This window comes from Cryptomeria japonica, chromosome 8 (assembly GCF_030272615.1).
Source record: "Cryptomeria japonica chromosome 8, Sugi_1.0, whole genome shotgun sequence".
In the NCBI taxonomy this organism is placed as follows: Eukaryota; Viridiplantae; Streptophyta; class Pinopsida; order Cupressales; family Cupressaceae; genus Cryptomeria; species Cryptomeria japonica.
The window spans coordinates 265480989-265495286 of NC_081412.1; the positions used below are offsets into that span (position 1 = coordinate 265480989).

The following is a 14298-nucleotide window of genomic DNA, read 5'->3' on the forward strand; positions in this document are numbered from 1 at the left end:
ATCTAGAGCTTTTACCCTCCTCCCACGCAACAGAAATTGGCAACTGAAGGCAGGATCATCACAGAAAACACAAATGGAGTTTCGAGCCAAATTCAGAATTGAAGACGAGACCACAAGCAAGGTTCGTCCGAGTATAGAGAGGGCCAAAATTTGGCTAAGTATGAGAAAAACTTCACAAGGGGTTTTCTTCTCCAAATTTGAGGCACTTGAAAGAATCTCAAGGCATCAAAAAAGAAAAGTTCTCAGACTTGGTGAAAATATGGAAAAGTTAGATAAACTTCCAACTTCTTGAAGAATTAAAAAGGACAAGCTCCCAAGCAGAATCAAAAGGCGACAAGAAGGAATCAAATTTCCATACTTAGAAGATTTCTTGACACAAATTGGAGAATTCAAGAAAGACATCCAACACGTTGAGGTGGTGCCTCGTCATTTTCCAACCAATCAAATCGCTCCAAGTCAGCATGTCCAGGTTCGATGAACCTGACTTATCCAGAAGCTTCTAGAAGGGCACACTTCACAATGCAACAACCTTCTATTTTCATTGATGGTTCATATTTAGCAAGAAGGACAAGTGTCCCAAATGTAATTGGTCGAGGGTAGTTAGTTTTGGGAAACCCTAATTAGGGTTTATAGCTTTCAATCTAGGCCCTTGATCACTGTTTGGTCTCGGCCGTTCATTTATTCTTGAAAACTATACGAGGCTACCTCCTCTCATTTGGAGAGGGTGAGGTTTTTGATGTATTGTTGCTTAAGGTCATTTCCAGATAATATATTGCATGTGCGCTGCTTTGTAATCTCTATTATTTGAATGATTTGCATGGTTCCAATTGCCTCAACACTTAGTTAGAATTAGTTTAGATCTGCGTTCATTGTTGTTAATTTGAATGAAGGATTTGATAAGTGTCAATCAATGGTGTATCTCCGCTCATACTTTTGGTAAAATGGATGATTTCCATTCTACCGTGCAAAGTTAGTCTGAGCCCATCCCCTGTGCATCCCAACATCTCGATCATAAGCACAACCCATTGAAGATTGCACCGGCCTTGTGTAGTTGTCCCTAGTGTGGCGAAGCAAGGTTTGGTTTCTCGAGAGCACCCAATTGATACCATCTCCAGAATTTGTAGGATTAGATTAGCCTTCCTAAACCCTATCCCTTTTTTCCGTTCTTTGAAAGTCTAAATCCCAGAAAATTCCAAAAAAAAAGAAGAAGAGCCTAAAATTGCTAAATCCATCTAAGTCCAGCAGTTCAAGATACTTGTCAAACGTAAGTCCCCCTTGAAATTTCAGCATACACTACCCAAGAAGCTATTCCACTAAAGTCGCTTGTTCGCACATATAGACCTTGGAATCAGTAGTGATTTTTCAGGAGAGGATAGAATACCCTCGGGTATCCTATTCTAATGTTTGGTAGATGATAAAACAGACACCAACAGAACCTACATACAAGAACCTTGGAGTTACTCCGACTGATCCTTCGGGCGAGATCTTCAGCAGTCGGGAACTTTGTTCAAGAGAGGATAAGGTACCTTTTAGGTATTTTATTCTGTGTTCGCATGTGCATGAAAAACACATCAACACAACTCAAGTGCTAAAGTTTGATCAACACGAGGCAATATCCATGGCCTCAAATAATATGTATTGAGTTGTATATCTAGCAGTCTCAATCTGTCCATTAACAATATCCCAATACTCTGCGCATAATTATTCTATGTGGAAATTGAGTGCAACTCTACAATTTTCTTGGTAGGTTGTCACTCAATAGTACAAGAATTAGTATTTGCAATGCTTAGTTCATCATCAACGAGATTGATAGTAGCATCTGTATCAAGAATCGATAAAATCAGCAATCTTTCATACCATTGCTCAACAATATATGTAATGTTGAGTTTATTATCAATTAGATCAACAATAGCATCTACATGAAGAGTAGATGAGCTATCATTTGAAACCGTGAATTGGACTCTCCTATAGGATTTTGACGAAAGGTGAGTTTCAATTTGCAAACTGGAATGATCTATCCATCCAAAATACATGTTTTGTTGATTTTGTTGATAGATCTCTGACATGACATTGATTTTTAGAATGTATGTGTTGACCACATTACAGACAAAGGAGGAGATCAAAACAATCATGGGAGGTATGTTCTTGACACCCACAATGATAACATGTTTGGACTTGATGGGTTTTAGACTTTTAGTACAAACTGATTTTGAATGACATCACAACTGATCAATTCACATGACTAACCAATAGGTGAAGACTCGACTATTGCTTTGAATATCTCCAAACACACATTTGATAGGTTTGGATTATTGTGGTATATGAAAATTTACAACACTTGTATAACCTAGACTTTCATATGTTGTTTGTTGGGTTTTATTGTCTCCCAACAAATAGTAAGTGGAGATTCAATAATGGAAGGACTAACAAGTTTAGTATCCATGATGGGTTTTGAGAACACATTTTTTGATTTAGAACCAACATTTTGTTGTGGCACGAGGGGGCTCAACACTGCTTGAAGAAGGAACATGAACATTTTCTACTCTACAACACTTTTATGTGACACAAGAGGGGTATAACATTCTTCTTCAACGACTTTGTCTTTAGTAGTCTTCTGAGTTGAGTTGCTTGAAGGAACATCATTGTTGACAACATCTTTCTTCTTTGTTAAGGCATTGGGTGCTTGTTCTTCTAGTTGATTTCGCAACCTATTGATTTTTTGCCACAACATCTTGTATTGGTTGCAAAACTACATGACTAGAGGCTCGTATTGATGCCAACATTCTAACATTATCTCTACTTCTTGTTTGTTGCTGACATTAATTTGCGAATATAGCATGCCATTGGTGTATAATGTGGACATAATTACAAAGATTACACGCTTCTAAGTTAGGTTCCATCAATAATGCTTGAAAACAATACAAATCACAACACCTTATGGCTTTTGTTGTCAAGTGTAAATGGATCGATTCCCTATCACTTCAAGAGGTTGTCTTTTCTATATACAATTAGACTGATATACCAAACCTCTCAATATGCTCACTTTCCTGATATACCCATCAATGCATGGAAGGTCATCCTTTCAATATACCAATTGGTACGTAAAAGTGACATTAAAACATGTGAGAGTAGAGAGATATGTAGCATATAGGTATTGTGTGAAAAGGATTTGCCCTATCAACAACACTTGATTAGAAAAAATAAATAAGTTCCTCCAGGCCCCGGGACAATCTCGACGGCCTATGGATGGTAGGGCATTTAGTTGCGGATCAAACCGATCTTTAATCATGAATCGGCTTCGAAAGAAAGTTCGAATTAGTTGGAAGAAAGAAAGTTCGAAAGATGCTTCCGAAACCCAGCCCCTACCCGACCCCTACCTTATTATAACGAAAATTTTCTTTAGTCAAGATTCACGTCTGACAATACCAATTAATGGGTAACTAGAGAATTAAAATGAAAATGACAATGTCTTTATTTTGCCTTGGCCAGTTGAAGCCATAGATGTTATTGTGTTGCAGATATATTAGGTGTTGGGTGCAATAGTTCAATCACGATGGCTTGACACAAAAACATGAACCAAAGGCACCTCAAATACCAAATGTTGTGATTGTTTAGGTTTTGCAAAAAATTATTAACTTTGGAACTTTAATATTCTAGAATGGGTTAAATGACAACTTTTAAAACACCCCAACTATTTCAACTTCACTATGAAAATCACTCCCATGACTATATAAAAGTTACTTCAAATTGAAAATAACCATTGAGAACTTTCCATCCTAAATGACTATAAAAAATACTCCCAAATCCCAAAATTTAAAGAAATAGAACTTATTGTTGGCATTGTGTTGGCATTGTGTTGTCATTGATGTCAACCGGTATAGGATGACTACCGGTATAAGAGATGTATATGCAACACTGTCATGGAGGAGTACAGGATGAGATATCTTCGATATTACCTTGTGTTGTAGAATACCAGTAAGGTAAGGGAGCGTATGTCATTCAGATGAATGACCACTGGAGTCACCGGTACACAAGTTAGTGTTTGACTTGTGTGGATGAAATGGATGGGTTACCGGTACAGTCTATCACCGGTAAGGAGAGTATGTCAACTAGTAAGCGAAGTGTTGACAATGAGCAGGATGCTTGGATGTTGTTTGTAATGAAGAGGCAAAATGTTACCTAAATCACATCAACACCGGAGGAGAAGGATGAACATGTCACCGGTACGTTGTGTGGATGCAGAACAACAGGACTCCCACTGGATGAAGATGCAGTCACCATGTGAAGAGATGATTGACAGTGAATGTGCACACACCGGATCACATGTGCCTGTTTGAAGACATGCTGCACAAACAAGGATGCCACATGAGTGCATTGCAGGATGCAGATGACAAAGAATCACTACCACCGGTAAGTGGAGCTTATCTTCTATTATGCAAAGTGTGCATCATAAGTTCTGTAAGATAAGGAAGAAGAGGTAAAGGCAGGTGTTTGAAGGCTCACACCGAATCTACGGGTGAATCAAGGAATACCTCAAGTGCATGAGATCAGGGATATGCACTGGACCGACAGAGAAGGCATGTTGAGTTGCCAGAACAGATGAAGTGTGATGGGTTTGTCACTTTGACAAACCGGTTGAGATATGGTCCGAGCTGATCAGGAAGAAGGCAAGGCTGAGTAGATGCAGACAGAGGAAAATGGTCGGATTGAAGATGGAATCTGTTGAAGGTTGATGACATGGTGTCATCAAGAGTGTTTACCAGTATGTAAGTCCACCGGTAATATGGACAAGTTGCAGATGCAGAAGACTTCCCATCTGATGAAGATGTGCATAAGGTAGGTTAGCAAGAGTGCTGGGCGGATGAGTGTTCCATCGGAAGAGAAGCAGAGTGCAAGGTTGATGACAAACCAGTTTGAGGGTTTGACTGGCAGGGTTAGTAAGACGGTAGATGAACCCGATAATGGAGTTGGTCGGTGATCCCATCTATACCGACACAGATGTTTCAACTAAGGTGGAAGCCGACACTATTGCCACGTGGAGATGAAGTGGCATACATGCACAGGTTGGTGTGTGCGGTCGGTGAAGTGTCGTGTAGGGATAGCTGTTTCTACAGGTGTGCATTTAATATGGAGCCCGTGATTTGTGGATCGGATCAGAGAAGTGCGGCTCGAGAAAGAGTGAACGACGAAGAAAGATCAGGGAGTTGTTGGCACCTGAATCGAAGCAAGGGAAATCAGATTGCAGGAGGACCTCGAGAAGGAAACAACTGAGATATTTATGGCGTTTTGACAGATGCAGGTCCATATACAGGACCATGTTTGCTAAGTTTAGAAAACATATATTGGGAGGCACGTTAATGGCGGAGAAGTGCGGACAATTGTCCTGGAGATCAGATCAAATGAGATCTGATTGGATTTGGTTTGCCTCGGGGTCGAAGAAGGAACCCTAACCGCCTGAATTTTGAATTGTCTTTTGGCGGGAAAACCAGGCTATAAATATGCAAGCCAAAATCATTGAAGGGTGTTGCTGAAGGAGTGAGTGTTGTTGCTGCATGTGAGAGCAAATCAGTCGAGTACTCAACAAGTATTTGAAAAAGTGACTGAGTGTGGGCGAGTGTGAATCAGGTTGAGAGATTCAACCGGCAACGATGAGGAACCGGTAGTCTACAAGTAAGGTTGTGAGAGAAGCATACCAGTGGTGACCGAAGAGTAGCAGAAGAGTGCAGAGTAGTCAAGAAGGAACTAGCAGAAGATAGTACCGATAGAGAGCAGCAAAGCAGTTGAGAGAAGAGGCAACCAGAGAGAGAGAACCGGCAGTGAACTAGACAAGAGATCCAGCAAAGAGATTTGCAGAAGAGTTACAAAATCCATTTGTAACAAGGTTGTTAATTTGTAAATGATTATGTTTTTGTATTCACCGAGTTGTAGCTCAGTGCAAGGGTTGTAGCTCCTTGGGTTGGTACCCTAAATCAGGGGTTGTAGCTCCTTGGATTGGTGCCCTAAATCAAGGGTTGGTGCTCCTTGGGTTGGTGCCCTAAAATAAGGGGTTGGTGCTCCTTGGTTTGATGCCCTAAACATTGTAATCAGAGATTGATTGTGAGGCTGGATTGGAGCAATAGTCTCCAGCAGCATTTTTCATCGAGGTTTTTCCCATCTTGGGTTTTCTTCGTATATGCCGATGTTATGTGATATCCCTCTTGTGTGAATGCATTTGTGATTAGTCTCCTCACTAACCGGTAAGCCTGCATTGAGTTAGATTTGAGAACCGGTATACTCACATAGGATAGTTAAAGGGAAAAGTTTGAGAACCACTGATTCACCCCCCTCTCAGTGGTGCATTGTGTCTAACACTTATTACTTTGATGACTAGCAAGGAAGTCAAGGTTCGAGAAAAGTGAAACATCAACCATGTGAAAAGCCACGATAGTAATGGTAAAAGAATTCAGGTCAGTAAAAGATGTCTTTGTGAGATGCCATGTATAACAAATGGACACATAAAGGTGGCTATTGTGGTGTTGCTGCAATCTTCAAATGCTCTATCAATGCCATCTTTTTCTTTAATCTTCCTTCATTTTACATATACTGCCACCAATAGTCCACTCCTATTTACATGCCCACCCTTATTAAATCAACATATTTGCTTTCAATCCATATCATCAATTTAATGTTATTGTATATAAATGCATGCCACTCAAAGCATAAACAAACATATGCATATCCTACAATTGATCAAATAAGATGGAAAAGGTATATCAGACTCATGGCTCTTGTACTAACCACACTAATTCTATTTAATCTAGTGAGAGATCAGGGTAGAAAAGCTCCACCATCACCAACAGTATTCTTGTAAGAACCCCTGACTGAGATCCCTCAAATTTACCAATATGACCCCCACCTTCTCAGTTATTGCAAATTTCAGTTTATAAGATTCTATTTGTTGTTTCTTGGAATTCAAAGTATTAACCAGACAGTTTGATATTCAAATTCATATGGAAACCAACCTCCAATAGACAATAACAAATAAACTCAGAAATGCAAATAGAAAATTTGGAAGATCTCTGACCTTTATTTAATAATTGAATAAAATCAGATTGGACATTGATACAATAATTCCAAATCAGCTGGCCTCTTATAGCAGCAAATCAATATCTGGGTTGTATTGAATTCCAGCATACAATGATAGCAGAATTATTAATGCCAGCATTGAAATTCTCTATCATTAACAAATGCTGTATAGTAAAAGGAATGTCGACTCTTGAGGATCATAAACCTACTCCAGATGAATGGTTCGATAGCATGCAGCAGATTATCCCTTGATAAGCCTCTGTGAATTCCACGGCTGACTCCTGACAAAATAGAAGGACCGCACCTAGGTGAGATGTCAGATGTAGAGAAAGCCCGCTCAGAAATTTAGACTTACACTGAGTATGAGTTAGCCGCACTGTTTCGCCAATTGGTAATAGAATTCTATTTTCACCCTCTATTCATTGTCACTCCGAATCAGGAGCTATGCGCAAAAAGGAAAACTCTTCTGGTAAGCCAGAAAGAACCGTGCCCAGATTATACTGAATCTCCAGCACCTGCGTGAGGAGCGTAGATGCCTCCAGCTCAATAATATTTGCAGTGGCCAGAAATATATCAGCTCTTTTATTTAATATCTGCGATACGCTAAGGCAAACACATTGCCACGACTTTAATAATCGCAATATTTATCAAGGCCCGATTTCACAATATCAAGTCGGCTTCAATAAAATAACCACGGCACCTTTGATATGATCACGACTCTCTCCAATAGCTGCGGCCAGAATAATTATCCCTGGAATAAAATGTAAATCACTCTCCTTTAATATCATCTATGCCAAAACATTGAAGATCTGAGGCCAGAGGCAAAATTACCAATACACAATAACGACAGATATAACCGAACCACACCCTCACAATATTAATCAAATTGCCAATATGAAATATAATATCGACTTCCTTTTAATATAACCCTTATGCCCAGGTTTGATGGATCAGCCAACATATAATATGAATATTAATTAAACCATAGCAGTCACTTAAAAAATATCGATATTAAAACATTTGTTCTTATTTCTCATGCCAAATATAATATTCAAGAAATAATTAATCTTTTATCCAAATAGGATATAAGCACCAAATACCTCAGACCAGCAACATCTTTATTTCTGAAACAACCCTTACAAATTTGTCTCCAATGGAGACTCCACAAATTTGGCCTAGCTATGAACTCCATCGTGAATCCACTCCAAGGAAGAGTAAGGTTTTCGTCCAACCCTTCTGGTCAACTAAAGGTTTCCGTCCTCAGCTTCTCATAAACCATCATATTAAATCCAAAGCATGCTTTACTTCTCCCAACAAGCTTCTTATAAAGAGCTCCAGGAAACATCTAGAAGATTAGGCCAACTTAAATATTGGAGAGCTTTATTTAATAAAGTCACTTATTTTATTATTTTAATATTTTTTCACTTTATTTTATAATTTAATTAATTAATTAAAGTCATCCTTTAGAGTAAAATTAATTTTTGGACAACTTAATCAATTAATTCAATTAAGCCACTTTATAAACATTGCTTGCCCTCAAGCAATTCTCTGCTGCACCACTAGGATCCCAAACCAGCTGTATGAAGAACACTACATCAAACTGATGCTCCACTTTGATGCATTCAGCATTACTGAAACCTGCAACACTATCATGCTGAAGTATTCCCACCATTGTACTGATCAATGGTTCCCAAATGTTGCAACTATCATGACTCCTGATGAAAAAAAAATGATTCTCTTATCCGCTCCCCCTACCAACAATATCTCATCATAATTCCACCACTCCATACTCATGCTATAGACTGAAATTTGATTAACAATATGCTGCATACTCATTAGTGTTTGTATACTCGTCCATTCTACATACTCCAAACTGCCCATCATAGATGCATAACAGATAGGAAACTCATCATGAAATATCGTACCTGAAAATTCTCTTGCATCAATATCATATCCACTCCTTCGAAGATCAACTGGTAAGGCTATTTCCTCATTCACATCATGATTATCCATTGCTATGATCATCCTTGCTGTTGTTGCCTGCGGTGCTTCATCCACCAAGGTCTTGAATATCATTTTCTTTCTGTCTACCATGAACTCCAACTCCATCTGCTGGAAGTTCTAAATGTATCGTCCAAGAGAATGCAACCCTTGAATTCCTAATATGATGACGTCAGGACCAACAATCTCAATCATGTAGAAATTATCAGTGATTGTGTAGTCATCAAGCTCAATGCTCATTTGTGGTACCCTCTTGTTGCATCTCCTCTTAAACCCATCAGCCATCATGACACGAAATCCTGAAAGTCCTCAAATGGCAATCCTTCTCTTGTGACCAAGCTATCACTCACGAAATTGTGAGTTGCACCACTATCCACCAAACATGTCACTTGTTGTCCATTAACCACTCCTCTTACTCTAAATGGTTGATATTTGGGAACACCTAGAAGTAAAGTTGTGGCACCATGTGCTAAGGCTATAGTATCTTGCTCCTCATTATCACTTTCTGAAGTATCATCAATAGCATCATCAACATCAGATGTAACTTCAATATAATGCAATTAACCTTTCCCATAACAGCCATGACCAGGCACCCATGGCTCCTTACAAGTGAAGCACAACTTCTTCCTATGCAGCTGATTCTTGCTCTCAAAATCCCGCTTTATATCATCTTCCTTACTTGGCTTGGATGGGACTTTGGGCTCCTCTTGTGATACCTTCCTGTGCTTGGTACTGGTGTCCTCGTGATTATGCTTTCCCTTAGAGGTATAGCTGTTCCTAGTCACTAACTCCTCCAAATTAGGGGCTCTTGTGATGGCGTCCTACAAGGTATTTGGGTTGAATGCCCTTACTAAACCCTTGAGAGGTTCAGCTAAGCCTTCAACAAATGAATCTTCTTTCTATTACATCTGGAACCATTGCTGCAAGACTTTGAAATTCTGTTAGGTAATCCTCCACTTTACCCTCTTGCTTCACTTGTGCTAAATCCTTGAAGTGGATTTCCAGATCCTTCCTATCAAATCTTTTGGTCAATCGTTGGCTGAAATCTTCCATCGTAGTGATAGTCATGCCCTTGAGTTATCATTCCATGGTATCATCATTCATGAGCTATCCCCTCTAAATGCAAGGTGGCAAATTTTATAGCTTCTTCATACATTGGGTTCAAAGAGAAATATGTTACTAATTATTGTAGCCACAACCTTCTTGTTGTATTTCCTATCCCATTGAAATTGGGGAATGTAATCTTCCCCAAATGGTGTTGGATATCTTTTATTTCATCATACCTCCTCCTCCTATGTCAACCTTTTGTTTTCAGCTCATAGAACTCGGTGAAGGTCGTATCATTATGTACTGCAGCACTCAAAGCATTGTATTCATCATGAAATTTGTCCATTTAATTAACCTAATTATAATAGTCTTCGTCTATATCCTTCTGCAAGAACTTGACCCTAAAGTATGAGGCTCTTTCTCCTTTGGTCCTATTATGTGTAGGGTTATCAACACTTTGTTGCTGATTTAAGCCTCTTAGTAACTGAACCATTTCCCTCAATGCCTTAGACATATTATTGTGGAATTCCTTCGTCCTTTTGAAGAATGCTTCAACAGTGTTATCTTCCATGTCTCCCATGGCAGTTATCTTCTTCTTCTCTCTATGTTGGTATCGTCGTTCCCTTTCACTAATCAAATTTCCAACAAGCTGGTAGAACTAAGGCTCTTATACCACTGAAAGAACCTGTTGTGGCGTTTTCACACATCGCCCCATTGCAAATGGGGACCCCCTTGTTTTTGCTTTTTAGGGTAGTGTTTTGGCGTCTTAGGGTTTTGTCTATGATCTCTCGCCTTCACAAGTGAGTCAAGATTTTCGAAAATTGGAGTCATCAAAATCAATAAGGAGAAAGATTGATCAAAAGAGCATTCTGATGCTATGGATGTGCTCAAACTGATCAAAGGAGTAAAATCACAATTTTCTCAGATCAATTTTGACAACTTCCTATTTTTAGGAAATTTGTTTTTTATGCTTTTTCTAAAAATAGAAAAAAAAAATGGCATTTTGGGGCCAATCTGGGAACCTGCATTTTTGTTTTGCTTTTTTTCTAAAGATAGAGAGTTGCTTTTTTTGCGTCTTTGGGGATTAGGTGGTCATTGAGTCTGGGAAATGTCGAGCCAAGAGAGAACCATCTTCGAGTCCAGATGATAATTTCCAAAAAGCTAATTGAAGATCACGAGAAAATGGCTAAGTCTGGAGCTTGGATCAAGAAATCCCTTGTTCAATCATCAAGATCGTCTATCCATGGAAAAATTTCCTGATTCCAAGAGAAGTCTGCCCCTAGCAAGGTAAAATCCCTGATGGCACTGCAGTCTCCCCATGCTTAATGAAAAATTCCTAATGGCACCGAAGTCCGCCCATGCTTGGTGAAAAATTCCTGATGGCACTGAAATCCGCCCATGCTTGGTGAAAATTTCTTGATGGCGCTAAAGTCCGCCCAAGCCTAAGGAAGAAGTTCCTTGTCTAATGATGAAGTTCACCTTCTTAATGAGAAAATTCCTTGTCTAATGATGAAGTCCGCCCTCTCAAGGAAGAAATTCCTTGGTGGCACATGAAGTCCGCCCAAGCAAACATGGAAAATTCCACAAACACATAAGTCCACCTTGGAATCAAGAAAAAAAAATTCTCAACCAAGTGCCAAGTCCGCCCAAGGTGGAGGTGAGAAATTTGGCTAAGTATGGCAACATAAGAAAAGTTCCCAACCAAGAAGAGGAAAATCCACAAGTGCATAACAAGTCCGCCTTGGCAACATGATAAATTCCCAACCAAGAGAAAAGTCCGCCTACGCTTGAAAACATGAAGATTCCTCAAGCAAGAAGCAATTCCGCCCAAGGAAGATGAGGAAAAATTCGCCGAAGTGTTGGGAAAAATTTGAAAATTTTGGCTAAGTGTTGGTGGATTAAAGCAAAAAGTTAAAATCAAGTGTGAAGTTCGCCAAGGGGAATGATGATAAAATTCCTTGACCTCACATGAAGTTCCCTCCATGCATTAGAAAATTCCTCAAGTGAACGTGAAGTCCGCCCTCTATGCATCAAGAAAAATTCCCAACCAAGGTGAAGTCCGCCCAAGGTGAAAATGGAAAAATTCAAAATTTTTGGCTTAGTATGATGATATGGAAAAATTCCCAACCAAGAAGAAAGTTTGCCCAAGGTTCAAAGCAAAAAGAGATTGCCATTGAGGACATAAAGCATAAGAAAGAAAAAGGGAAGGTTTAACTTGGTGTCTAAAACATGACCGGATTCATTTCAAATAAAACACAAAAAAACAAAGCAAAGCAAGAGTTTGACTTCTCTATAAACATAAGGATTGGCATTCATTCAACTCACAAGTTGCTTCTCAAGGTTGAAAGTTGAAGCTTAGGAAAGAATCTCTTTCAAACTTCAAGACTAATTTCGAAGTAAATTGCAGGTGCAAGGCAATCCTTAGGAAAATTCAGGTTAATTCCAACATTTGGAAACGAAGTTGAAAGCAATTCCTTAGTAATTTAAGGAATTTCATCAAAATTCTCAAGTTTACTAATAATTGAGGGCAGATTTTCATTCGGAATTCCAAATTTCTTTCAGATTTTCCAGAAGTGCATGAAAACTTTCATTTCGAATTCTTCAAATTTTATTCAAAATCATCCTGCTTTTTATGCTTTTTATGCTTTTAAGGGCAAATGCTTCAATTTCCGAAATTTTACTAGTTCTGATTCACAGAATTTCATAAGTTAAATAAGAATTATCCTTTGAAAATTCCTTCAAACTTTGCACTCTAGGCTGGAAATTAACATCAAACCCCCCTTATTGTTTTTTAACTTAGAAAACTTTCATGATTTTCAGGTGGTAGATGTCAACTCAAGGAGGGATTTCCAAAAAGACACAAATGAAATTCAACAACAAAGGACCACAACTGGAATCCAAGGTCGTGACAAAGTGAAAGAAGGTTGGAGATACTGACCTTGGCCATGTGGACCTTGAAGACTTCAAGAAAAGAAGAAGGCAAAGGAATATTCCTTGGAAAAGATGAAGATTGATGATGCCAAAATAGAAGAAACAATCAAAGCAATCCAAGACAAGGTCTTCATCACAATCTCCGATATGCTTGAGCGGGAAATAGATCGAGACAAGGACATGGATGTAGAGAACCTAAAGGCCAAAGTTCAAAGCAACTTCTTCACTTCTACAAATCCAATCCAGAAGCAACATTTTAGCAAGGCATCCTCATTTCTGTCCATTGACGATGGTTTTCGAAAACTGATAAGATGGACCTGATGGAATACAAGATTGACATTATGCCAAATGTCCCAATGGAAGAGCTCGGCCCCATAGTGACCAAGTTCATTGAATTTGCTGCCAAGGCAAAGGATAAGGGACGCCCACTTCTAGAAGAAAGCTGGATTTATTAGTTGTTTATTTCTCATTGGTCCGTTTTGGATGACTATTGTAGCTTGCTTTAATTAGAGTTTAGGGTTTCAATCTTGGCCGTTGATCTTGGATCAATCTGGGCCATTGCTTTGTAATTGGGTGTCTATATAATCCCTACTCTTCTCATTTGTAATGTTAGATTTCGAAGAAATTGTTGTAGTGATGCTTCTTAAGTACCAGACATAATTCATTGTTTAATTGTTGGTGCATCTTTGTCCACTTTTGCAAGCTAGCATGGTTTCTCAGCTCTCATTAGAATAGATTTCATTTCCAAGTTGTTAGATTGAATGAAAAATTTGATAAAATTGTTTAATGTGGAATTGATGTGTTCATACTTTTTATTATTGGATGATTTTCAATTATTTTGCAAAATTAGCCTGAACCAGTAAATGAAAACTTAACTTCTATTGCTGTATTCATTGTTCAATATGTTGGTGAATATGAGTGATATGAAAATCTTGAGTTCCTTAGAAGATAGCACTGTTCTTGTGTAATTGTTGAATTTGGTGAAACAAGAATTGGTTTTAATTCCACTTTTGCAATTTTTGTCTCCAGAGTTCATAGGATTAGATTAGGTTTAAAATTATCTTCCTAAACCCTCGCACTTTTGCCTTTTTTTCAAGTCTTAGTAGAAGTAGGATTGAAAAGAATTTATTGCAAAATTATTCCATAAAAATAGAAAGTCAGGAATCAGCAGAATCTTTAGATAGGTTAGCTCCTAGAACAATTAAGTCCCCCTTGAGATTACCAACAAATCACAACGAATCAGCTGAGACCATC

The 14298-nt window shown here is 38.6% G+C and overlaps 1 protein-coding gene and 1 long non-coding RNA gene across 4 annotated transcripts in view; both read right to left on the reverse strand.

The window, feature by feature from the left end:
* The window catches only part of LOC131066506 (uncharacterized), a 74548-nt gene that overhangs the window by 16035 nt on the left and 44215 nt on the right, over nucleotides 1–14298 (reverse strand). The window lies entirely within an intron of this gene.
* Nucleotides 7063–7885, reverse strand: LOC131066507 (uncharacterized). The gene is made up of 3 exons (XR_009111681.1): nucleotides 7421–7885; nucleotides 7275–7346; nucleotides 7063–7149 (listed from the first exon to the last, which is right to left on the reverse strand). It is a non-coding gene; the product is annotated as an uncharacterized LOC131066507 (long non-coding RNA).